At 44.9% G+C, this 25,643-nt stretch overlaps 1 protein-coding gene across 6 annotated transcripts in view; it reads right to left on the bottom strand.

Moving 5' to 3' along the window:
* Window positions 1–6,160, bottom strand: part of MICAL2 (microtubule associated monooxygenase, calponin and LIM domain containing 2) — a 200,410-nt gene extending 194,250 nt beyond the window's left edge. For 5 of the 6 annotated variants that reach the window (XM_039863626.1, XM_039863627.1, XM_039863625.1 and 2 more), the window contains exon 1: window positions 5,987–6,157. The gene's annotated coding sequence lies outside the window, so the exon portion shown is untranslated. Of the gene's footprint in view, window positions 1–5,986 lie in introns of all 6 variants that reach the window. The other variant, XM_039863630.1, reaches the window with a different exon arrangement.
* Window positions 6,161–25,643: the final 19,483 nt, after the last annotated feature.

Raw genomic sequence — 25,643 nt, 5'->3', positions numbered from 1 at the left:
CCCCAACCTGCAGGAAAGAGAAATACTAGTGCAAATAAAGAATGCCCTAACAATCCCATCTCCAAGAACACCAACACCATCCACACACATCACTCTCTGCCAGTCACCACAGAGACAGTACGGGTTTTCCTGTGATGAAGTGTAGTAATATTTAGATGCACAGATGGGTACAAAGCAATTGTGCTTAAGAAACAATACCATACCTGGTATTTACAAAAAGCTCTTCAATTGGGGCACAGAGATGGATGCTTCCTCAACAGCTGACAGAGAAAGGAAGCATCTCAAAAATCAGACTTCATGGTGATGCAATCCCGCAATGAAGGTTTGTTTATGACCAGAGGGCCCATGTCCCCTATCACCCTCACCAGCTCTGAGTTTCTGAGACAAGTTGATCAGTGCTTTAGAAAGGAGGAGACTTATCAGCACAGACCAGCCATGTTTTCTACCTCTGGAGAAGATGCAGGGAGGAAAACAGAAAATGGTGGAGGAAGGGGTCAGGGCCCCCCAAAGTGAGGTGACTGGGATTTTTGGCTATCAGGAACTTTCCCAAGAGGACAAGACAAGCCTTTGAAGCCTGAAACTTTGCCCTGTATGCCTTTTTTTTTAAAACACACTATGTCAATCTTTCTCTGATATCTCAACCTCCCTGGAGGTGTGGGGGTGTGGGGTTAAAAAAAAAAAAAACCAATATCAGGAGCCTAACAGAATAATTTCACATTGAGTAAATCATAATGAAAGTCTCAGGAAGGAAGAGGAGGAAGCAGAATGGGGGAGAGGGTAGGGCTAAATGGGTTTCATAGCTTCCCATCTCCTAAGCCCCAACTTTTTTTTATTTTCTAACTTTTAGGAAGTCCAGATGTTCTTTAGAATAATATCATAAAATAAATATCAAAATTCCAATGGCTCTGTGACCTTATCTACACACACCAAATGCATGTATAATTTGTTCTACCCATCCAAATCAGTTGAAGGAAGTTCTTCTTTTAAATAGGAAAAAAAACACAAATATTTGGGTTTTCTATTAGAAAAATAAAATATTTTTATTTTAAAATATTTGGAAAAATACTGAGAAGCAAAAGATAAAGAAAAAAATAAACTCTAGCCCTGCCGTCCAGAGAGAAAGACTTAACATTTTGTTATATTTCTACCTAGTGGGAAAGACTGTCAAAGGTTAACAAGAATGATGAGGAGAATAATTAGTGGGAGAAGGAGGGAGAGAAAAAGAAAACCTTTTCATCTGAGAAATGTTGACAGAAAAGGGTCCTTGCTAGGTGGATCAGAAGATGTCTATCAGAGTGCCCAGCACCTTGAGCAGATTTAACAGGGAGTCAGGTGTGAAGCTCATTATCAAAGGGAGGGAGCAGACCTTTTCCTTTCCCCCTGAACTTCTGATCTCCTTCATTAGGACGTCCACAAAGGTGCCAGTGGTAACACTATATCTTCACCACAAATTCGGACAAGACACTGAAAGGTCAAGTGTTCATTTTCTGTCACGACCTGCCAGTTGCAGATGCATGATGATTTGAGAAAGTCTCCACTACCTGCCCAGTGTGAGGCAGGTTAGAGAAATCTCCTAAAGGCACAAGGGAAGAAGTGCTGTCCAGAGAGAGGTCTAGGAGAGGAGTGTATAGCATTCTCCTCACAGCTCAAATGCCAAGTGTCTGGGTCATAAGTGGTAATCCTTGTGGCTGACTAAGTCTGGATTCAAAGCTCGGGCAGAAATGACCTCAGTCCCTGTCAGCCCCACACGTGATCTGGGGAGGCCAGTTGCTGATCGGGGCACAAATGTGGCCGTCTGGGCTCCCCACCACAAACCAGAGTGGCTCGAGTGAGCACAGCAAATAGCTCTCCTATTATTTCAGGATGTTTACAGATTGATGTTTGCTGAGGAAACATCCACACACGAGCAAGTCATCTTTTTTTAAAAACCTCTTATCTAAACACAGGCATGAGCAGTCATACAAAGCCACAACGGAGTTTACTAATTTAAAGTGCATTTCCTGAGTGGCTAGGACATAACTGTACAGATATTCAGGGAGCCTACTCCCATCCTAGACACAGTGCTGGGGATTCAGCATGGCACAGAACCCAATTCCACTTTCCAGGGATTTGCTGTCCAATGAGAGAGATGGGCACCTAAAATGGAGGAGTAATGGCTGGCTTAAGGTGGGAGCAGTGCTCCAGATTAAAATCGGTATAAAGAGACTAACAACCAAATGCAGCCTACAGACTTTGTCTGGATCCTGATTCGAACAATCAAGGGTATCTGAATATAGACAGATGAGACCAAAATATTGCTGTTAATTCTGTGACATGAAATAATGGCTGTGTGGTATGAAAGAGACCATGCTTTCTCAAATAGATATACACTGGATTATATAGGGGCAAAATGACATGCTGTCAGAGATTTGCTGTAAAGTATCTCAGGAAGAAAGAAGAGAAGAAATGAGAGGGGATGGGGAGGAGGGAGAGAGGGAGGAGGCCAGCCTGGCATAATCTTGATGACTGTTGAAGCTGGATAATGAGTATATGGGGCTCGTTATACTATTCTAATTTTCTGTGTGAAAATGTTCATAATATTTTTAAACAGAGGATTGCAATACATCACAGTGGCATCCTAATGAAGACTGGCATAAAGGTTAAGGGAAAACAAAGCAAAGAGCAAAGAGAATTTGTGAGAACCAGAAAATAAATCTCCCAAGTTTAGGAGTGTTTTAAATGACATTTTATAGTGGGATGGAAAGACATATTCACACATAATTGCAGCAGGTCCTTGATAAACATCGTTTTGTTCAGCCTCGTTTCATTACAACATTGATGAGATGCCATAGGAACTTAAGGCTTGCTAATATCGATCAGTCTATGGTAAATTGGTTTCACTGTACATCATTTCATTAAAGTCACAGAACCTACTGACAACATCAAGTGAGGACTTACTGTACAATATAAGGTAGGGATTAGTAAGCACAGCAGGGGAGCTGCACACACCACGTCTCCAGATTTCAGAAGATGACCACAAGGTTTTCCGGCTTCTCTTAGTGTTTAATTCACCACACAGACCTCGCTCAAGCAGACAAGGCCAGACAAAGCCAAGCTTAGTTGCTACTAGCTATGCAATAGGGGCAAGTCTCAGTTTCTTCATCTGTTAAATAAGAATAGCCCCACCTACTTCTTCAAGGGGCTAATGTGGGGATCTAATGACATAAAGAAGGAAAAGTCCTAGAATGATGAGCAATATTCCATTCCCTGGCTCTTTAAACACCAGAGACCCTTAGCCCTGGGAGGGCTTCGAAGATTAGCAATGTTCTGTCCAAATCTTCTTGCCTCCATACCCCACACCTCCCTCCAGAGTCAAGGAAGACAGGCCCTATACTCCTCAGTAGTAGGAAGGAAAGGGGCAGGCCCATGACTGAAAGGCACACCCAGATGGGGGTGTAGACATTGGTGGAGAGAAGAGAGACAAACCTCAATGCTAGGCAGAGAGGGATTACCCCAGCTGTTCTGCTCCTTGTAGTTCCAGGGAATAGGCCTCCAATGACAACAGCTACAACCAGCCTTAGTCCTTAAGTTGCTAATGTGTAACTGGTTGGGTTATTAAAATGGTCACGGGATGTAAAGCACAGCATAGGGAATATAGTCAATAATATTGTAAAAACTATGTATGATGTCAGATGGGCACTGGACTTATTGAGGTGATAACTTTGTAAGGTACATACATGTCTAATCACTAAGTTGTACACCTGAAACTAATGTAATATATTGTAGGTCAATTAATTGAAAAATAAATTTTAAAAAAGCCTTTTATAAGCTTGCCACCCCTAACACACACACACACACACACACACACACACACACACACACACACACACTTTTAGTCTCAATTTATCTAGAGTATAAATGAATAAAAATGAATGAATGAATAAATAAGATGTAACTAGTTTGAGTGATAATGATTTTTTTTTTTTTTTTTTAAAGAGAGAAATGAGCAGAAAGTCAGAGCCCTGGGCCTGAAGAAGGAAGGAAGTATGGATAAAAATGATATCTTTTTTTATGAAAGTATGCTCAAACTGTAACTCTCAATCACTGGTATACTGGTAACCATATCTGGTATACTCCAAAAAAATAAACAAAACTTGAATCAGTCCTAAGGTAGCGGTTACTTCAGCTAACACAGTTCTCCTAGACCATTCCAGAAGTCAACTGTCAGAAGTGAGACCAAGTTCATGACAGAGGCAAGCTTTCTCCCCAAATAGCACCCAAACTACTGGCAGTCAATTCGCCAACCCCATCATAGCATGAACAACACCAGCCATCACCCTTGACTGGTGCACAAGGTGGGCAAAGGGTCTGCAGATTGAATAACCTGGGCTAACCTGGGTTAGTTCAAGTGCTTTACCAAAGAAGCGTCTCCTGAATTTTTAGACAGAATCTTTTCAGAGACTAGGAGTCTCCGTCAGCACAGAGTAGGACCATGATTCTGCAGTAATACACATCACTTTCCACAGCCAGGGGCAATGGTTAGAGCACTGGACTTAGCTCTGGCAAAGCTAAGCCCAGTTTAAATTCTGGTTAAGTCACTTTCTGTGTGATGGTTGTAACTTACCCAACCTATGTCTGTTTTCCCATCTCTTAAATGAGGAGGGCAAAACTCTTTTGAGTTTTGGGAGAGTAACTGTGAAATTAGCTGCAAAAGTGCCACAGGGAAGGACTTGTTCCCCAGTAGGCACTTAATAATTATCTATCTAAAGGTGAGTTCTTACTGTCATTAGAGTCTCCAGAGCATCAGGTGCGCTGCCTTGGAGACTTGAGGCCCACTTGTTGGGTTTACTTCCCCGGGAAGAGGACGGGAATAGAGCTGGCGCAGGTGCCAGGGCATCCAGGCACGCAATATCGCAAATATCAGAGGGGCCAACCTGCCGCTGGCTTTCTTCCCTCCGGACCTACCCAGAAGGGGGCGGGTTACTGACTTCCACCCTTCACCTAGACCACCGAAGACTAGTGAGTAGGCATGACCTACCGCAAGAGGGTCCAGTCCCCAAGCAGCTGAATGCCCACCCTACCCCACCCCCGCAGCTCCTGCCGCGCCTTTAAATAAAAGCTCTTTGGCTTTAAGAACCCAGGCTTCAGAATAAACAATGTGGAAGGAGACACACGTTTACTCTGGTTTCAACACGCCTCTTCCCCATCTAGCAAAGGCCATTCCCAGCTCTGCCGCAAGGCTGGCCTAGGATAAAGTTAACCCCATCTGCTCCGACCTGGAAGCCAGGTCAGCGGCGGCAGAAGCTGCGAACAAGACTCCACTTAACCCCAGGGCCAGGCGGGCAACAGCAAGGTGGGCGTCGCGGGCGCCCCGGCACAGGTGCTCCCGGTTCTGGGGTGACCGCCGGCTGCTGAGGGGTGCGCGGCGCCGAGAGGATAGCGCCGAGTCCCCTCCAGCCATCACCACAGCCCCGGCCCCAGACCCGGTCCCAGGCAGCAGGCGGCCACGCCATTGACATTTGGCCCAACTTAACTTCCTGTTGTTAAGGAGGGAGGGAAAGGGCGGGGGGCAGTGAAAAGCCAGGAAAGAACGTGAAAGGCGCGGAGCCCAAATCGTGGGAAGCAAAATTTGAGGATGATCTTCGCCACTGTGGCAGGCAATACTTCTGGCGCATCGCGCCCGCTCCTTGTTGACGTTTGGGGTATTCTCTGGGCTTAGAAATGCCGGGTTTGGGTGTTGAGGGGCAGAGTAAGAGGTAGTTTGGGGTACAGATGGAAGGCTTTTATTGCATTCTAATCCGTTCAGAGACCGATCCGGCAGCCCCAGCCTCCCGGGTAACGCCACCTGCTCGCCGGGCGCCGGGCCGGGTGGGTTTGAGGCGGGAGATGCTGCGGCCGCACCTGACCCTCCCCGGCACCCGCCAGGGACTCCAGGCTCTGCCAGCACGATTCCCACCTGCGCCTGCCTGCCCGCCCTCCCCGGAGCCCTGCGCGGTCCCTGCCTTACCTAGAGCCGCGCTGGCCACTGAGCCTCGGGCCAGCTCCTGCCTTCACCTCGGCCGCAGGCGCAGCGGTTGGGACCCGCAGGCCGCCTGCGGAGCTGGGAGAGAGCAAGGCTGCCCCGTGCAGGCTTAGCCCGGCAAGCTCCCGCAGTTGTGCGCCGCGAGGCCAACCAGGCTGGAAGCCGCCCCCATTGGCTGCGCGGCCAATGACAGGGAAGCCGGGGGCGCGGCCCCGCCCGGCCGGAGGGCTGCGACCAATAGTGGCGCAGCGCAGTGCCCACCCCACCCCCGCTCCGGGCCAGCCCCGCCCCTGTGGGGCCAGCTGTCACCGCGGCTGCCGCGGGCGCACGTGGGCTGCAGCTGCTCCACGAGCTCGGGGAGCGGCGGGGTGCTCACACCCTGACCAGCAGGTCTGAGATCAGTGGAGGGCCAGGGGGAGGCCGGGCGTGGTGATTCTGCGAGAAAACCCAGGTGCTGGTATTCTACTGTAAAGGGAGAGGCAAGGGCTGGGCCTCATGCTCCTTTGCCTAGGCAGCTGGAAAGCGAGCCTCGTCGTTCCCTTTTGGCCTTGGAGAAGCAACACAGCACTTCTAGTATCGGCTGTGCACCTCCCTCCTTCCTTTGCCTCTTGACCACCGTGGGCTTCAGAGAAAACCCTGCCAGCTGATAGGCTCTTCCCCACACCTGGCCTGCTTTTGCTTAGAATAAAGCTGGTGGGAAGAGGGGTAGTGGTGCAGACTACCTATGTTACCTAAGAACACTCTTCTCTTAGCTGTCAAATGGCTGCCTTAATCTCTGTTCTGTCCCTGCCCGGGTTGCCCATACCCACTCCAGTTGCCCATATCCTCCAGGAGCACCATTCACTGAATGGTGTGAAGCAGCTTTGCAAACTGTAAATACTGCAAACACTTTGCAGTGACCATGAAACAAGGATCCCCTGGGCAGGAGTCATGCCTTGCTCACCTCTGAGGCTCAGGACCCATCACGGACTTGGCACGATGTAGGCATCAATAAATGTTCTTGGAACTGAATTGACTCAGAGGGAGGAGAATAGGCAGGCTTGGGCAGTGAGAAAACAGTACTGTGGCTCCAGGCTGCTGGAATTTCCACAGCACCAGACCACCCTCTGGAAAGACTATGCTCCCTTGCCAGATAAGTAAAAGCAGAGCAGTTTGCTCCTATCAAACCTGGGGCTTGTGTTTTTTTTCTTTACTCCTTACCACATGATACTCTCCAGGCCTTTTGGGTTTTCCCAAGGATTGCCCTACCTGGAAGCTCTCTTAGCACCTTTAGCGTTTAATCATCTTCCTGCAGATGAACTTTCAGTAAAGCTGTCCTTGCTCCGTTTGCAAGACTCAGACAGCAGTGACTCGCAAGCGGAAGCTCTCAACCCTGATGGAACTCTGCTTGTGATGCCAATTGATGGAGTGTTCTGTATGCATTTTGTCTCATTTAACCCTGACAATGGCTCTGTAAAGCATGTATTATTATCATTCCCTTTTATAGCTGTGGAAACTGAGACTCAACAAGGCAAAGTAACTTGTCAAGGTCACATGGTTAATAAGTATCAGAGTCTGGATGTGATCTCAGAGCTATCTAATTCCGGAATCTGCATGTTTAACCACTGTGCACCCGGGCCTCAACAGCCCTGCACATACTTCTAGAGCACTGGACAGGCCAGGTCTATTACTGAAAGAACTGCTCTGGGGCCTAACCTGCCCAAGCGCCCAGGCCTGGGCGCTTTCAGAGATAGGAGGTGAGACCAGCATGGCCCTGCCTTATTTACAGTGATATAAGAAAGCTGAGACAGAGACAAGCTTCAGGAAACAGGGTTACCTCTGCCCCCAGAACAGAGCCTCACTGGACACAAGGCCTCTAGCTTCTGGCCAAGGCCTAAAACACTCATGTCAGGGATGGAGATAGAGACAGGTCATTCATTCATTGCACAAATGCTACTGTAAACTGGATGTGATTCCTGCATTTGTGTAATTTATAATGCAGCTGATAAATCACCAGAAGTAATGATAATTACTAAAAACCTAATAATTATGATGCTACTAATAATCTAATTATCTAATTATCAATAATATTTACTAATATTTCCACCACCTTATCTGTAGCACAATGTTCTCCAAGTTTAACAAATGTAACACTACTTCAGAATCACTGTAGGTCAAACAAGTTTTATAGAGATAGCATTGCTCAGCACGGAAGTTCTAGTAACTCAAAAACTAAAATTTATCAGTGCATTCCTAGGACCTCTGCCTTCTCTGCCTCATCCTACTCTCAGCCTTTTTAACTCGGGGAGCTTAGGTAAGAAAGACCCTTGCTAGGTGGGTCTCAGAGCTGAGGGGTGAGCTTTTCCTTGGATAGACAGCAAGCTGGGAGCTGATGGCGGGTAACTGCATGGAGAGAGATAAGCCTTAGGACCTCTTGAGTCAGTGGTCAGAGCCCCTTACCACCACACTCAAGTCACCTTTGCTGGCCATCTCCCTGGGAGGCGGAGAGGAATGGGGACAGGAAGTTACAACTCTCCCTCCTCTGGACAAAGCAGTAACCATGGGCTATCCTGCTGTACTCCGACTGTGTGGGACTTTATTCAACTAAGATCCTCAAAGAAAAGATTATGTAATGTGAGAACAGACCTTAAAGGAAATATCTAAGCCCCTCACTTAACAGATTAAAGAAATAAAAAAATAAATAAATGGAGCTCCAGAGGTAGAAAGGCACTAGTGAGCATCACAGAATGTGGGAGTGGGTTCCAGGTCTCTAACGCGCCCGACTCACTCTTAGCATGCCAGGCAAACCCAACCTCCTTATGCTGCAGCTCAGTATTCTATATTTAATAATAATCTTTTCTCTAGCCCACTCTTCTAGGATGGTGAATGTATGCTTGTGAAGGTTGTCTGGGAGATGCAGATGGCCACATTAACGTCAAAGGGAGGGGGAGAAGGAAGAACCGAATTCATCCCTAAAAATATCTCCATCTCAGACAGGAAGCAATGGGTCTAAACACCACCATACGTGCCCACCCCTGAAAGAACTCTGAGTGGTAATCTCCATCATCACTGATTATCTACCTGGTGGTATACCAAGAGGGGGCTGCAGGAGTGTTAGGCCTGGCTTCTTTCTATTTTTAGCCCAGCAGTTTGCTTGAAGAAAGGTCAGAGTTGAACTAAGTGGATTCCTGATACAGAGATTTTCTGCAGAGAAGCCAGGGTGCTTCTCATAGAGTTTGAATGGCAGGGAAAAGAGTTACCCCCCGCCCCCCGTGCTCTCCCCTCTAAACGAAAAAGGGTCTGTGCCCTTGGAGCTCTTCCTCACCAGCAAATGTTCCAGGAAGGGGTAAAGTAATGAGTATGGTTCCCCAAGCTGCAATCGAAGGGCTTTGAGCTTTCAAAAGGAAGAAGAAGGCTGATATCCCTCATTAGGCCCCAGACCATTCACTGATACCTAAACGAGGAGAAAAGGCTGATTGCCCCATCTTTGAAGAAGAACTTTGTAAGCCAGGAAGTAGAAATATTTGTACCTTCCGCAAACAGACTCAGGAAAGTGTGAGAAGCAAGATCCCTGGGGATCTGTTCTGGACCATTATCATCCTGATGGGCCTCAGAATGCACTGTTTTTCATGGATAAGACATAGAAAAGTGTTCAAGGTCACTAGGAACTCATCAGACCAACCACACTTACAGTGGATTTTCCAGAGACAGATTAGGGAAGAAATGGCACCTGTCAAAATCAGTAATGCCCTTGGAGGCACCGCAGCACTTTGGAGAATGTGTGCACATTGGCAGCGATGACAGGAAAGTCAGTGCTGGAGAGTTGAGGCCACAGGCAGAAGGTGATGTGCCAACCTGTGCAAACAGGGAGACAGAGAATGGATATGCAGAAGGACAGAAGATGAGACACAGGGTCATGAAAGTAGCCTAGCCTCAGCCCCAAACAGCCTGGTAAGATACACACATACACACTCAAAGCCAACTGAGAAATCCAAGAGCATAATTCTGGTTTCTAGAGACACGAGAGACTAAACAACGCCACAAAAACCATTGTACCCTCATGGTGGGCTGGGCCGCACCTATAGCCCAGGCAGACTCCTGTTCAGGCAAACCTGAAGCCCAATCTAGAACCTGAAGCTCATTCTGTTATTGAATGAAACTAGGGAGGCAGCTCTCAAACCCTCTACAGAGTAGCTGCCTAGAGGCAAGGACAGGAATATACGTCTCTGTTCTAGCCCATAGAGAGGACAGCTCAAGCTCATCTGTCTATCCATCCCCACAAATATGTACAGGTCAGTAATTCTAAGAGATGTCATAGCTGAGTAGTATAGACTCTGAAGTCAAGATGCCTGAGTTTGAATCTCAGCTCTACTACTTACTTACTGTATGACCTTGGGCAAGTGACAACCTCTCTGTGCAGCGGACTCCTTACCTGTAATAGGGGCACAGTAAGAGAGAGATATGTGTATAGAACGGTGCCTGGTACATAGTATATGATACATAAGGGGTTTTGAATTAAATACATTGGGGGGCTGATATTAATAGGGGCATAAAGAATTAGAGTCAATGAGGCATCATTTGAGCAACTCCCACCACTAAACTTATGTGTGTATCTCTCAGCCGCAGAGAAGCATACTATTATTGAGGTGCATACTATTATCCCACACACCTTAGAGAAGAGAAAATGGAATCTTGGAGAAGTGAAGTCACTTGCCCAAGGTCTCCTAGGAGCCAGCACATGGCAGGGTGAATCTGACTGGCTGACTCTGGGGCCTGTGTTCTTCACACCCTCTTGGCTATAAGACTGGGCATAGCTTCCAGGCCTAGATGACCATATAGCCCCAGGGGTGATCAGTCCAACAGAAATGCACATGGTCCAAGCAGCTTTCTTCTTCAGGATCAGCACTTAGATGTTCTAGTGAGAGAAGCTGTTTCTTTGTATGGAAGTCAGAGCTACTAGTAAATGTGTTCCACAGGCAGTGGAGGAGATCTGAACTCAATAAGGAAGAAGGAGACTCCTATGACTGAGGAGTCCAGAGGTAAATGCCACAGCTGCCTCTCTTTGCAATTCTCTTGGCTCTGCCCTCCTCTGTGTTGGCTTTGTCTTCAGGCTGGTTTTCCTCATTGTAGCCTGTGCCAAGAGCTCTTGTTGCCACAAGCTACCTTATCCAAAAGAGAATGTTTCTGACCTAGCATCCAAGCAGGGGTCCAGAGGTCCACTCTGAATGGATTGGGTCAATGTTCTCTCAAACCCGTGCCATAGCCGGAGGACTCAAATGTGCTGATTGGCCGTGCCAGTGAGGTCTCCCATCTAGAGCTGGGGTGGGCTCAGCTCCCCCTGAGGCTCACAGGCTGCATGGGAAGAGGTGGACACCTGGACCAAAGCTGAATATAATTGGGAAGGAAGGAGGAGGGATAAAGAGCTATATATTGGGTAGGTGTAACAAATGCTGCTGGTTTCCATATGTGCCACTGGCTTCCTATTACAAGCACCTATGGCTCTCTGCCTGCGGGTTTTCTCTAGCTTCAGCAGTGAGCTCAGACAATGAACAGGGCAGGCCAGAGTATGAAAGATATAACGCCGCGGGAGCAACCTTCAAAAAAGAGTGGGCAAGATTAGTGGGTACATACCCAAATGTCTCGCCATTCAGGTAGAGTATCTTGGAGGTGTGTGCTATGTCTATCCCTCTGTCCCAGAGATCCCCAGCAGGACTGAGTCTCATGTGCCCACAGTAACCTACTCGTTAACATACTCTGTATTGGTGTCTTTCCTGTCACTTCCCTATCACACTTCCCCAGTCCCCTATTGGCCCTTCCTGAGATTACTTCTCAAATAAACTGCTTGCTCTCAAGTTCTTATCTCAGGGTCTGCTTCTGGGGAGACCCATCCTAAGTGTAGGGTCAGCTCACCAGAGCTCCCTGATCTTAAACCACTTGAGGTGAACGGCAGTGTGAAATTCAATGTTGTACCCTTCGCATGCACTGATTAAACAGCATGCAGCACATGGGAGGTGTCAGCAAATGTTTGTTGGAGGAAAAAAAGAAGAACCTACTTAAAGACAAACCATCTACTAACCAAGGTGTTTGTACCTCCCATTCACTGTTTCTCCAATGGGCCCGGATCATAACCATAGACCTCAGCCCATATGACCTCACAGAAGGAACTTGTGCTTTTTCCCTCTTGAAAAATTAAGTCATCTTGACCTCCTTTCTTATTGTTGACTCTCTATTCCCACTCCGCCTACATACGACTCCCTATTAAGCTTTTCTCTAAGTACATTATTTTGCAGTGGATAAATATATATTTAAATTAAAATTAAATTCCTACCCAACTGCTTTTCCCCTAGGTGCGGCTTAGATGGCATGGGACTAGCTAGTGCAGCCCAGCATCTCATCCATTCAGACGGGGTTATTCTCCGCCTTGTCAGATGATTACGGTCTGCAGGGGCACTCAAGAGTATTACTGTGATGGAGCTGAAGCCCCTGCATAGAAGATCCCAAACCAGTTTCACAGGTCAAGTTCTGGTGGAAAGCACTCAGAATAATCTGGGTTCCAACCTCTGCTCAGTGTGACTTTGAACAAGCCAAGTGAGAGAGATAATAACCCTTCCTTTGTGAGAACAGAGTATATAAATCAGATGAGATAATATCCATGAAGGTGTATGATTGACCGATTAAATGTTATACTTTCCCCCTGTTTGTGAGTACGATGGTTTTGTAGTATAGTAGCTTACTAAGCTAGCCCTGGGTTTCCCAGAACTCCCTTTCCTGGATGGTTCCAAGTTAGGACTGGACACTCGCATGAGATTAGGAAGGTGGATGTGACAGCAGGCTGTGCACCTGGAAGGTCAGTTCAGGGCTCTGGGCACCACTGCTGTGCGTTCATGTTGTTGGCATGGGGCAGTAGCTGGACGTGTGGACATGGCCTCCACCAGCTCACCATGGGAGCAACCAGGTACTGCTCCTTCTAGTCCCCTGAGTCCAGGCTGGTGTGTGTACAGCAGTTTGGAAAAGGTACAAGTTGCTTCTAAGGGTGGAGGGGGTGAGAAATAGATACCAATTCCAGCTTTTCCTCAGGGGTTCCAAGTTGTCTGAGTTCCAGTTGGCTCTTGATTTCTCCTGTTTCACATCCAAGTTTTCTTCTTACCTACCAACCCTGCTGACCAACTTAACTTCAGGCCCACCAGTGGACATTGAGGCAACAGCATTCCATAGACCTCTTCACCAGCTCCCACAATTGTATGAACTTTAATTGCCATAATAATCCCTCATACCATATCACATTAATGGTTCTGCTTCTCTGATCAAATTCTGATACAATGGTAAATAAAATTGCCACTTCTCACGTGCCTACAATGGGCCCATCTATGACCCTGTTAATCTTTACAACGACCACGTAGGGTTACTTCTGAGGATTACTGACTGAGATCATTAACTCCATTTTATACTTGAGTTAGTTGGGGTTCTCCAGAGAAGCATAACCAATGGGGCGGGGGTGGGGAAGAGGAAGAGAGGGAGAAAGACAGAGACAGAGAGACAGAGAGAGAGGGAGAGAGGGGTTTATTATGAGGAATTTGCTCATGTGATTATGGAGGCCGAGAAGTTCTACCATCTGCCATCTGCAAGCAGGAAAGCTGGTGATATAACTCTAGTCCAGGTCCAAAGGCCTGAGAACTGTGGGTAGGGGGGTTGGGGGGGGTCATTCATGTGAGCCACAGTCCAAAGGCAGGAGAAGACCAATGTTCAGCTGAAGCAGTCAAGCTGAGAGAGTGAATTTTCCCTTCTTTTGCCTTTTTGTTCTATGTAGGCAAAGGCTTGGGTGATGCCCACCATACCAGGGAGGGCAATCAACTTTACTTAACCTACAGATACAAATGCTAATCTCATCAAGAAACACCATCATAGACACACCCAGAAATAATATTTAACCAAATATTGAGCACCCTGTGGTCCAGTGAAGTTGACACATAAAATTAACCAGCACACCTGGAGAAACCAAAGATCAAGGAGATTAAACACCATGTCCTAGTAACTGGCAGAACTAGGATTCAAAGCATGCTCTGTCTCCATCCTGTGTCTAAGTTCTTGTCATTTTGTTACTCTGAATCTTAGAAGCACATATCTCATTAATTATAAAAATACTAAAAATGTGATGTATACTTGTTAGAAATAGAAAAAGACTCTGAGACAACCAGGTTAAAATGTTTCAGATCCCAAATATGTGGTCAAAAAAAAAAAAAAAGAGAGAGAGAGAGAGAAAAAGAGATGGATATATCCTAAAAGATGTAAAAATACTGACAAGAGGGAATAAATTGTAGACCTGCTGGTGGCGGGGCATGTCACACATTAGGCAAACAGGTTTAGGCCATGTCTCAACTGAGTGGGACTGATCCCTCTCTGTACAGGCATGTCTACAAAGAAATTTGACTTCTGGCAGAAAGAAATGTAGTAGCTGTTTCTCTGCACAGTTCACCACTCAGCACCCTCCCACTGGCCAACAATCCCTGACAGTCCAACTGGGAGAAAATCAAAGAAGCAATTGAGTGAGGGCTGCTCTGGGTTTATGCCCAAGAGTCACAGGATCCCAGGACAAAGCAGGAAGGCATAGCCGCAGCAGCCTTCTAAGAATGCCTGAGAGGACAGACCTCGAGGTTTTCTATTCCCCTGAGGACAGAGAGAAGCAGCTTAGAACAAGACCGTGGCTGCCCTATGGACAGCAGGCTGCAAAGCAAATTTAAGTTGCATGGTTCACTCAGGGCAGAGTAGGAGGAGAGGAACCCAGGAGAGGGGCAGAGGGAGGCCCAGGAAAGAGATGCCATGAAATGTCACCCCACTGGATCCAGCCTGTCTCTCCCCATTCCTTCCTGATCCCTGCTGGCCTCAGGGCATCATGCCTGCTGTTCTCCTCCAAAGGACCCTCCCTCTTCTTTTCCACCCAATGAAGACTGTCACTCCCTTTCAGACAGTGATCTAGGTCACCACCTTGAGAAGTCTTCCTTATTGCCTTGGTTCATGCTCTTTCCACATTCTGCAGTCACCTGTGAAGGTTCACATCTTCCCTAGTTGTAACCTATAACACCTATAACATCTTCAAAGGGCTGTACCTCTAAAATCTTTTTCTTCTATATATTAAAAATAGACTTTATCCCTTTTTTAATCAAAGCTGTGCCCAATAAAAAGACTATAAAAAGTACAGATAATTGCATCACCCAGAGATTTGGAGCATCAGTGCTTGGGTGGATATGGATCTGTTCACATTACCAATATATGCACCTGGGAAATCATGTCACCATAGACACAATATGAAAGAAGGGTTAAGAGTTTGGGCTTTGAAGTTAAATCGGTTTGGGTTGGAATCTCAAATCTAGCTGTGAGACCTAAAAGAATTAGTCTCTCTAAACCTCAGTTTTCTCTTGTGTAAAATGGGGCTAGTAAAGTTATAAAGTTGTCATAAGTTTTTGTAAAGACTAAATGACATGATCCACATAAAACCCAACAAGGATGGAATGTAAAAGCACTGCGCATGCGTGCGTGCGTGCGTGTGTGTGTGTGTGTGGGTGTGTGTGTGCGGTAAAATACACATAACAAAAAATTCACCATTTCAAAGTGTCTTTATTAAATGCCATTTACTAAATTCGCAATGTTGTGCAACTTAATAAATTCACAATGTTGTGCAACTATCAGCACTTTCCAGTTCCAGAACATTTTTATCACCCCAAAAGGAAATCCCACACCCATTAGGCTGTCACTCTCCATAACCTTCTCCCCCAGCCCCTGGCAACCACTAATCTGCTTTCAATCTCTATGGAAAATCACTCTCCAGCCTTTCTCTCTTAGTTTTTCTTGACAGCTTGGTCAAAACTCCCTCATCAGACAAACCAAATCAAGCTTTAAAAAAGCAAACAAACAAAACAAATAAAACCAAAAAAAAAAAAATCCAAACACATAAAAATGATTTGGTACATCTCCTTGAGCCAGTGCCTTAATAGTCTCATCAAACTTGTTGAAGAGTTATGGATTCACACCCGGTCTGTCTGCATCCTCCAGGCTCACTCACCCTAAACCCTATAATCTGGGGACTACATCGAACTAAAAAGGTTTTTGCACAGCAAAGGAAAACATAAAAAAAAATAAAAGACAACATTCTGAATGGGAAAAGATATTCACCAATGATACATCCAATAAGGAGTTAATATCCAAAATTTATAAACAACTCATATAACTCAATACCAAAAAAAAAAAAAATCCAATTTAAAACATGGACAGGGGACCTGAATAGACATTTCTACAAAGAGGACATACAGATAGCCCACAGACATATGAAAACATGCTTAACATCACAAATCATCAGAGAAATGCAAATTAAAGCCACAATGAGATATCACCTCACCTGTCAGAATAGCTATCATCAATAAGTAAACAAACAAGTTTGTGGAGGATGTGGAGAAAACGGAACCCTCATGTACTGTTGGTGGGATTGCAGATTGGTGCAGCCACTATGGAAAAAAGTATGGAGATTTTTTCGGAACCACTGCTCTAAGCAAAGCAAGCTGCTTCCTCTGTGTTTGCCCAGCTCCCCACCCACCAACTTCCCAGAGCTCTGTTTATACCATATTACTGGCCTGCCTCCCTCTTTGAACGCTCAGCATCTTAATGGCAGATTCATGTCTTTATTCCTCTGCCTTGTATAGAATAGGTTCTCAGTAAGTGTTAAATAATGAATGAATTAATTAATTAATTAATTAATGAGATAAGTCCATGCCTTCTTCTTGTATATATTTTATTTCCAGGTGCCTTGTACTGAGTACAAAGTATAAGATTGTTCAGGGTCTGGAGACAGAGTGCTTTGCCCACATCCTGGTTTGATGTGACTCAAGCAAAACTCAACTTCTCAGTGTCCCCTTTTCTCATCTATAAAATATAAATTATAATAGCATTTACATCACAGTGATGTCTGGATTCCATAAGTTAATAAATGTAAAATTCTTAGAACATTGCTTGTTACAAAATAAACACACAATAATTATCAGTCTCTTCCTTCCTTCCTTCCTTCCTTCCTTCCTTCCTTCCTTCCATTCCAGCTATTCTTCCTTCCTTCCTTCATTCCTTCCTTCCTTCCTTCCTTCCTTCCCTCCCAAATGAATATTAAGCATAGACTCTCTGGGTTGGCTAAGAGGTGAATGAGAGGTGAGGTGGGACAGTGAACAGAGGTGACTCTTTGCAGAAATCTCGTGATCAGAAGAGGACACAGTGAGAAGAGGCAGAATAGAGAGTGGTTTCTAGTGGTGTCATTTTTTGCCTGAAAGCCTCGAGTATATTTAGTTCCTGAAAGAAAAGAGCCAGGTGAGAAGGGGCTGCTGAAGTGTCAAGAAGAGTAGATTCAACATGATGGAGCCAGATCACAGGAGATGGAGCCATGCACCAGTAGGGGAGGGCTCTCTTGAGACCAGAGGAATCACAAAAAGGATGGGTGCAGAGATAGTCACACCTGTATGTGCTTTGGAGGTTGTTTTGCTTTGTATGCAGTCTATTAATTTAGGTGAATTTTGTTCAGTGGCTGGAAGTTTACTACGCTGGGGTGGAGAGCCAATTACTGCATGGTGGCAGAACAAAAGATTTGTAAAGTTCTCAGCATTTCTGGGCTGGCCCTACCTACAATGCCAACAGCACACAAGCAGGTGTTTTCAGAGCCACCTGAATAGAGCCTGTTATTTGGACTGAGGCCGGTGAAGGGCTATTGTTTTGTATTATTCATCTCAGAGAATTTGCTCTGTTTTAAAGGAACTCTTTATGCCTGAGGGGAAGAGAAAGCACTTCCTTATGAAGATGGCGGCTTTATAATAGGATTCATTGTAATGGAACTTTACCTGTCCATGCTTTGTCTTTAAAAACCTATGTGCTTAAACATTTTTTTAGCAAAGGAGTTGTAGGACTCTCTGCTCTTTGAGAGAAAGACAGTAAGTGTCCAGCTAAGGAATGTCCTTGAAAGCATCACTCCCCCTCTCCAACTCTCAGTGCTCTTATCTGTAAAAGGAGGGAGTGGGCCTGGGGCCTGCCAGCTTCCTTCCTCCCTCCCTAACAGATGCAGGGCAAAACTTTAGATGCTGCAGGGCACAGGGAAGTAAACAAAACCTCACTAAGGCATGGTCCCTAACCTCAGTTAATTTGCAGTTTTTCAGCAAAAGTATAACCCAAACCACTGTGTTGTAGTGCAGGTTTATCTGATGATCAGCTCTCATCAGAAACTGGCTCACTAACCAGTTTCCTTGCTTCTGTTCCATTTTCTACCACTTCCAGAAAGATCTTTCAGAAGCACATGTCCAGTCTAGATTCTGCTCTCCAGCCCCATAACTCGACAGGGACTCCCAGGCCTTGTTTTCTTTATTCACGCTATACTCTCCTCATACCCAGCTTCTTCCAAATTCCTATTCAACCTTCAATGCTCAACTCCTTGCTTTCTCTGTACCCACCCTCTTGGCAGAATGAATTGCTCTCTCCCACTGTGCTATCCCACATGTTTTTTAGCACACCTCGGTTTTAGCACTTATCAGAGTATAGTCATTTACCTGTCTGTCTCCTTTAATAGCCTGTAAGCTCCCATATTGGGAAGGAACAGACCTTAATAGTTTTGTTCCCTTAGTGTATGGCACTTAGCCAGCGCTGAATCAATGATTGTGAAGTCAAAGAATGTCATAGGTGATAAATGTGCTAAGAGAGGCACAATCTCTAGGAAAACTGCTGGATATAATTATAAGGACAAAATCCTTTCTGCTCTTTGCTTTCCTAAGCCATAGCCATGCATTTGGAGGAATCACAGAGACCAAGGACTCTGAGGGGGAGGTAATATTTCAAACATAAGGAAACAAAGTATAACACACCGAATACTCATGTACCCACAGTACTGCCTTAACAAATCTTGTCATTTTGCTATACTTGCTTTAGACTTTTTTCTTTTTCTTTTTTATAGGCATGTTATAGTTGATGCATGCTCTGATCCCAAAGGGATCCAATCCCTTTCCTCATGAATTTGGTGTTCATCATTCTAATGTATGTTTTTATACTTTTACTATATAGGTATACATTTCTAAACAATATTGTGTACTGTTTTTCATATTTTAAAACATATTAACTTGATCTAGACTCATACTATATGTATGAAATTTATTTTTCCCCTTAAGATGTTTGTGATATCTACCCAAGTTGATATTTGAGATTTATACATGAGAATATGCTAACTTGTTTTGACTGTTGGATAGCATTCCATTAAGTGAATATACCACATTTTCTTTGCTCATTCCCCTATTGCTAGGCATTTTCTTTTTTTGATATTATAATCAATGTCACAGAAACATCTTTGTATATGCCTCCTTGTGTACATGTAACAGTTTTTCCTATCTATCTAGCATTGGTATTGCTGGGCCATAGGGAACATTCATTTTCAACTTCACTAGTTGGTACATATATTGCTCTCCAATTTACTCTCATCAGTGCTGTTTACCCAGCATGCAGCAGTGCTGTCCAGTTTACCAGCTTTCAAAGTCTTGCTAATCTGATGGGGATAAAATGATATCTGATTGTGATTTTAATTCGCATTTCCCCAGTTAACGCGGAGGTGAAGGTTTTTATATTTATTGGACATTTGGGTGTCATTTGTAAGTTTCCAATTCATTCCCTTTGTTCTTTATTCTACTGGGTGGCCTTTTCCTTACTGATTGTAGGAATTCTCTATATATTCTGGGTATAGTCTGTGACTAATCTTTTTATTTGTTTTACTGTGTCTCTTCTTGAATAAAAGTTTTAACTTAGGCAAATTTATTGTTTCCTTCATGACTGTGGGTTTATTGTTGTTGTTATTCTCTTTAAAAAATATTTCCTTACCCCAATGTCATAAATATATTCCCTTATATTTACATTCTCTCCCCCAAAATCTTAACATTCTACTTTTGTGTGTCTGTATGTGTTCCATCTTGAATTTTAACATCTCCATATGGAAAATTCATTACCCAGCACTGTTTACTGAATAGTCTATCCTTTCTTTATTAATGTCACTTCTGTCATTTATCAGGTATTCAGATACATTGGGTCTATTTCTGGGCTCTCTGTTCTATCCCATTGGTCTATTCATCTATTCCTGCACTAATTCCTTCATATCAATTGCTTCATAACAGATTTTAATAGGTGGCAGGATTAGTTTCTCCTCCTTGTTCTTCAAAATAATTTAAGCCATTCTTTGGCCTTCTCTCTTCTATATGAATTTTAAAATCAGCTTGCAAAGGTTTAGGAAAATCCTTATTGAGATTTTGATAGGCATGTCATTAAATTATATACAAATTTGAGAGAAAAATCTCATATTTATAGTACTGAATCTTCAATCTACGAGCCAAGTAAAGCTCTCCATCTAGAGAGGTTTCCTTGTGTGTAAGATGTGGCAATGAACCCCAAGGGAATCAATCCTTCCCAAAGGAATCAATCTCTAATGAAAGAGTAAAGAGCATTTGAGAAACCTATCTCTGAGTAGAGCCAAGCCAGCAGGAGTTGAAAGCAGGCTGTTCAAACTGATTGCTAAGGTTTGGCTAATTCAAGGATGGCAAACAAGCTCCAGCTTCCTGATCTCACTGAGGTAGATACTGCTAGTCCACCATAATAGGTCCTCTGAGCCTGGGGTTCTCAGCTTCCTTCCCAATTGACTAATCTGGTACTTCCCAAATTAGACAACTCCCCAAATTAGTCAGAACTAGCATGCTGAGTGAAACCAGACCAAACCTTTTTTAAGCAGACAGGCTTTTGCTAGGACCCTATGATAATCCGACATTGGTGGCTCCAAGGGACTTCACAGGCCTGCGCAGAGGTCTGAGCTTGCTGTCTTCCACAAACAGAAGGGCAGAAACATCAGACATGTAACTTCCTCCCATTTCGGAGATTGCTTCCCGCTGGAGAAACAGTAGATTTTAGGCAAATCAATTAGCGGAACAGACTAAATGGAGACATGCTTTGCCACCGGGTTTTGACTTTGATCTGGTTTCCACTTTTCATTCCAGCCACAGGCTACTCTGTGTTTTTAAGTGTACTGAAGTCCTTAAAACCTGGTCCCGGAATGCCTGGCAGTGGAAACTCCTTACATTCCCTTACATATTTTATGGAAACAAATCATTACAATATATTATAAAAAGATTACAATGAAGGCTTGTTTAAGGATCTCTGCCTTGCTCTCTCTGGGCCTTTGCATCTGGTGCACAGTAGGTGCTTACCTAATGCAGATTGGAGTCAGTTAACATCCATTAAGTATGTACCTATCATGTTTTCGGGCACTGGGTTAAGTGCTTATTACATATGAACCCATTTTGTCCTCTCTAACATGGCATTATCATCTCCATTTTGAGATGAGAAGCAAAGGCTCAGGGAACTAAAGTGACTCATTCAATGAAAGTCACACAGCCGGTCAATGATCGAACTGCGAGCAGAGCTTTATCTACCCGTGACTGTGGAATCCAGGCCCAGTGCCATGTACCCACTTCTGCCTGTTACGGAAGGGAGGAGGGTATAGAGAAAGGAAAGAAAAGAGAGAAAGGGGCAAAGAGAGATAATGGAAGAAAGAGACAGAAAGGAGGAGGTTGAGAGTTGAAGGCCCCAGGCTTCTCCTCCTACTTTTCCCAAGGTCTGCGTCCTGGGTTCCTATGAATCTAGAAGTCAGAGTGTTATTGTTTGTCCCTTGGAGGAAGGAGAGAAGGAGGAGGAGGGCCGACTTCCACAGATGAGGATCCTCTCTGAAGGGAGAGGCACATTCTTTGAGGTCTGGTGTAGAGAAAAATCCTGAGTCCTGCCCTGGGGAGAGAATTGCCATAGCAACTTCGTGGCCTCTGTGGCTGGGGAGAGGGGCTCAGCTAAAGACCAAAGGGAGCATCAGATTGGTGATCAGAAGAGTTTAATTTGGTTAAACATTAAAAGAAAAAGAATTCCAGAATATAGAAACTATGTATCTCTAGGAGTGAAACTTTGGAAATTTTCTTTTCTCTGCTCAAATATGCTATCATGTGCATCTATTGCAGTGGATATAATTTGCTTTTGCTTCATTTGCAGGATGTTGTTCAAAGATCATCCCCACCTCTCAATGGATGAATAGGATGGGTGTGTATGTGCAGAGGGTGTAGCTGTGGGCATGGGGAGGCCACTACAGGGAGGGAGTGGCACTCCTGTGAGCACGGATGCTCAAGTGAGCTACCCACTACATAAGGTACATTGCTGGAGTATTACTTCATCCAGGAAGGAATCGCTTGGGACTTCTGACTTCAGTTCCACCTCCCTCTTCCCTGGTCCCAGCTCCTCAGAACTCCTTCCTTTTCTGATGGTCGCTGAAGTAGTTCTATGAAGCCATCTCTTTCCCCCAGGCTCTCTGGGTATGGGCTTAATTAAAAACCAGTCCAGTTATCCCTTAATAGGAAATAGGGCAGACAGGATGTTGGTGCCAAAGCAAGCCAAAACCCAAGTCAGCATAGGAGGCATCCACAAGCTTCCTGTTATGACCCGCTGGGCTCAACTACAAGGCATGCTAGGGCAGGAGCAGCGGGGCTAGGGTTTTTAGGGAAGTGGACTGGCTGTCAACCTGGCAGGGGCTCCTGGGCACGTGGTTGGAGCTCTGACAAGAAGAGTCTCTTGCATTTGCCAAGAACACAGGTGGGCAGCAGTATCTTGCTTCTGAGAGGACCTCCTAATTGAAACAGAAAGTAGTTTTTGATTCAGAAATGGGATCTGGTTTACAAGAGGAAAGATAGGAGAAATTAGCAATACCTTACAATCCCAGCCAAATGGGGTCCAGGGGACTACTCCCCGTTCACTGGGAAACTTGTGAGAATTAGAGCTGGAACTCAGTCACTCGGACTGGGCTGGGGAAAGGCTAGAGCTGAGAAGGTAGGTGGGAGCCCAAGGAAAGAGCTTCCTCAGGAGCACATGGGTCATGAACACACATCTAAAATCTCTCTCTCCTACTTCAGAGATGTGGTTCCCACTATGAGTCAGGCCTGGGATCCCAGGACTGGGTCATGGGCCTGGGCAGAACTGAACAGGACAGTTAAACATCTGACCTACAGGTAGATCTGGCTAGGGAATGCAGAGACTGATATCTTTACCCTCACAGTGTGAATAATAAAGTGAAAATCTCAACTTGGACTTGTTAATCATCTGATTTTTACCCTCCACAGCACCTGGTATTGACAAAGCACTTGGCTGACATTGACTCTATCCATTCACTTCTGAAATTAGACAATTGCATTTCCTCATTCCCATACTGAAGAGCCCTTAAAAAAATGAAAAAGAGGAAACAGAGGTCCGGAGGGGTAAAGGGGACCAGGCTAATACATACCGGGTGAACCACTTCCTCCTCTCTTGACCTCTGGCAGGCAGTGATCACTGCATTCTTTCCCACTGAGCCCAGAGGGGTGGACAGTGCTCAGCAGGGCCCTACATGTCTCCCTCTCCAATTGCTCAGCTTTTACCAACCCTTGTGTGATTACATGAGGAGCCAGAGAGGATGAAAAGGAGTGCTGCGAGAAAAAAGGGACCATGAAAAAGAAAAATGTTTGCCTCCGTTATTCTTTGCCACAATAGTGCTGTGCTACTGTGGTAGATTTTATTTCCAAAGATGATCTCAACAATATCTCCCAAGCAATAATCTCTTTTGAAATGTGATCTTGCCATTTCTCCATCAAGAGGTGGCATCTATTTCTTTACCTACCTAAATATGGGAGAATATTGTGACTGTTTTGACCAATAAAATGTGGAAGAAGTGATGCCATAACAGAGCTAGCACAGCCCTTAACTGGCCCAGCAACTTCCCCTTTCTGCCTCATGGAACCCAAAGGCCATCTTGTAAGAAGCCATGCCACATGGAAAGGTCATGTACAGTCAGTAGTCCCAGCTGAGCCCCAAGATGACAGCTAGCATCAAGCACCAGCCGTCTGCATGGGCTATCTCAGATGCCCAGGCTAGATGAACTTTCAGATGACTGCAGCCCCAGCTGACGTCTGACTATAATCATATGAAGGACCCCAAGTGAGAATTGCCCAGATGAGACTAATCAATGCACAGGGTCATAGAAGATCATAATAAAATAGTATATAACAAATCATTTTAAGCCACTAATTTTGGGGTAGTGGTTACTCAGCAATAGATATCCGGAACGGAAATAGACTACCCCAAAATTAATGCCATAAACAACTGCCATATATGATTTCTCATGAGTCCAGTTGCTCATGTATTTTCAGTCAGTTGGCGGAGAGCTAGGGGCTGGCTGATCTGGGGTGGCCTCTGCTGGGACAGCTTAGGTCTGTCTGTCTATGTGATCTCTCATTTCCCATCAGGCCGACCCAGCCTCTTCTCATGGCAGGAACAGGGGGTTAACAGAATAAAAGACACAGGCTTCTTAAGACCTAAGTCTGGAAATGGCATACTATCATTTCCACTTAATATTGTTCAAAGCAAATCTGAAGGCCAGTGTATATTCAAAGAGTGGGGAAATGTATCTTTTGATGAGAGGAGCTACAAAGTCACGTTACAGAGAGCATGGATACTGAGATGGGTGGAGAATTGTGGCTGTTTTTGCAATCAGTCTATCCCAACATCTAATGAGGATATTAAGAAGTTTTGCTGGGGCTCGTGAGATATAAATCCTTCTTCTGTTTTGGTTGATATCTTTAGTTACATTTCCATCACTTAGTATTACTTTTCAATTTTAACTTTCCAGCCTATACATGTAGGTAAAGAGAAAAGGGACCATGAACAAGATCTTTTGAATGGCCAGCCACACTTGTCAAGCTCTAGTCTAGCAGTTTTCAAATGGTATTCTGTGAAAGCCCTGGGCTTCTGTAGTGGCTTCTCAGCAGCTATCAGGAGGACAGTGGTGTGTACGAGTGTGGGGCCCTCACCTTAGCTAGAGCATCTCTGCTCGTTCTTATGATTTCCATTGGAGAAATGTTATACAGCTTTGAAAAAATAAAAGAAAAAGATTTAAAGTCTACTGAACTAGACCAGCCTCTCCATAGAAAAGGTAAGAGTCTTAGTGAAGTTGAGTGTCTTCTCCAGGTTATTCAGCAAAAGCCTTCTTGGCTGGGATTTGACCAAAGGCTAATTCTCCTACCTTATTCTCCTCTGTCCTCACTGGGTTCACCATAGAAGAGTATTGCTGTAGCCTAATGGATGAGGGGAAACTGAGGCAAGCAGAAGGAATATTCTAACACTTTTTCAATTCTCTACTTCACCAAAAGGAGACCATTTATAGTCCTTGAGCCCAGAGCCTCAGTGACCACCCCCACCACGTGCACACACCCGCACACATACACACACTCACCCACACATGAACCCTACAAAACATGATTCCCAGAACTACAGACAATTCAGAGAGTCATATTGGCAGGTAGACCGGGCTGGCTAGTCAATCCCAGGGTGGAGCAGGGCACACAGGATAGAGTTGGTTCCTCCAAAGGACAAATAGAGCTCCATCTGGAAGAAAAGCTCATTTCCCAGGAGAAATGGCTGGTCTTGCTTGGAGCCTATAATCTCCTTGTTCTCCTTCCAGTGTGTTAATTCCATTTCTTTCCAAGTTAATTTTTTTTTTTAGGACATGGGCTATTTATAGTTTCTCCTAAGCCCTTTCCAGTCTGTTTCCTGTTCA

Source organism: Pteropus medius, unplaced genomic scaffold, assembly GCF_902729225.1.
Source record: "Pteropus medius unplaced genomic scaffold, Ma_sr-lr_union100, whole genome shotgun sequence".
Taxonomy (NCBI): domain Eukaryota; kingdom Metazoa; phylum Chordata; class Mammalia; order Chiroptera; family Pteropodidae; genus Pteropus; species Pteropus medius.
The sequence above is the reverse complement of the archived record's forward strand: the minus strand, read 5'-3'. Positions and strand labels throughout refer to the sequence as shown.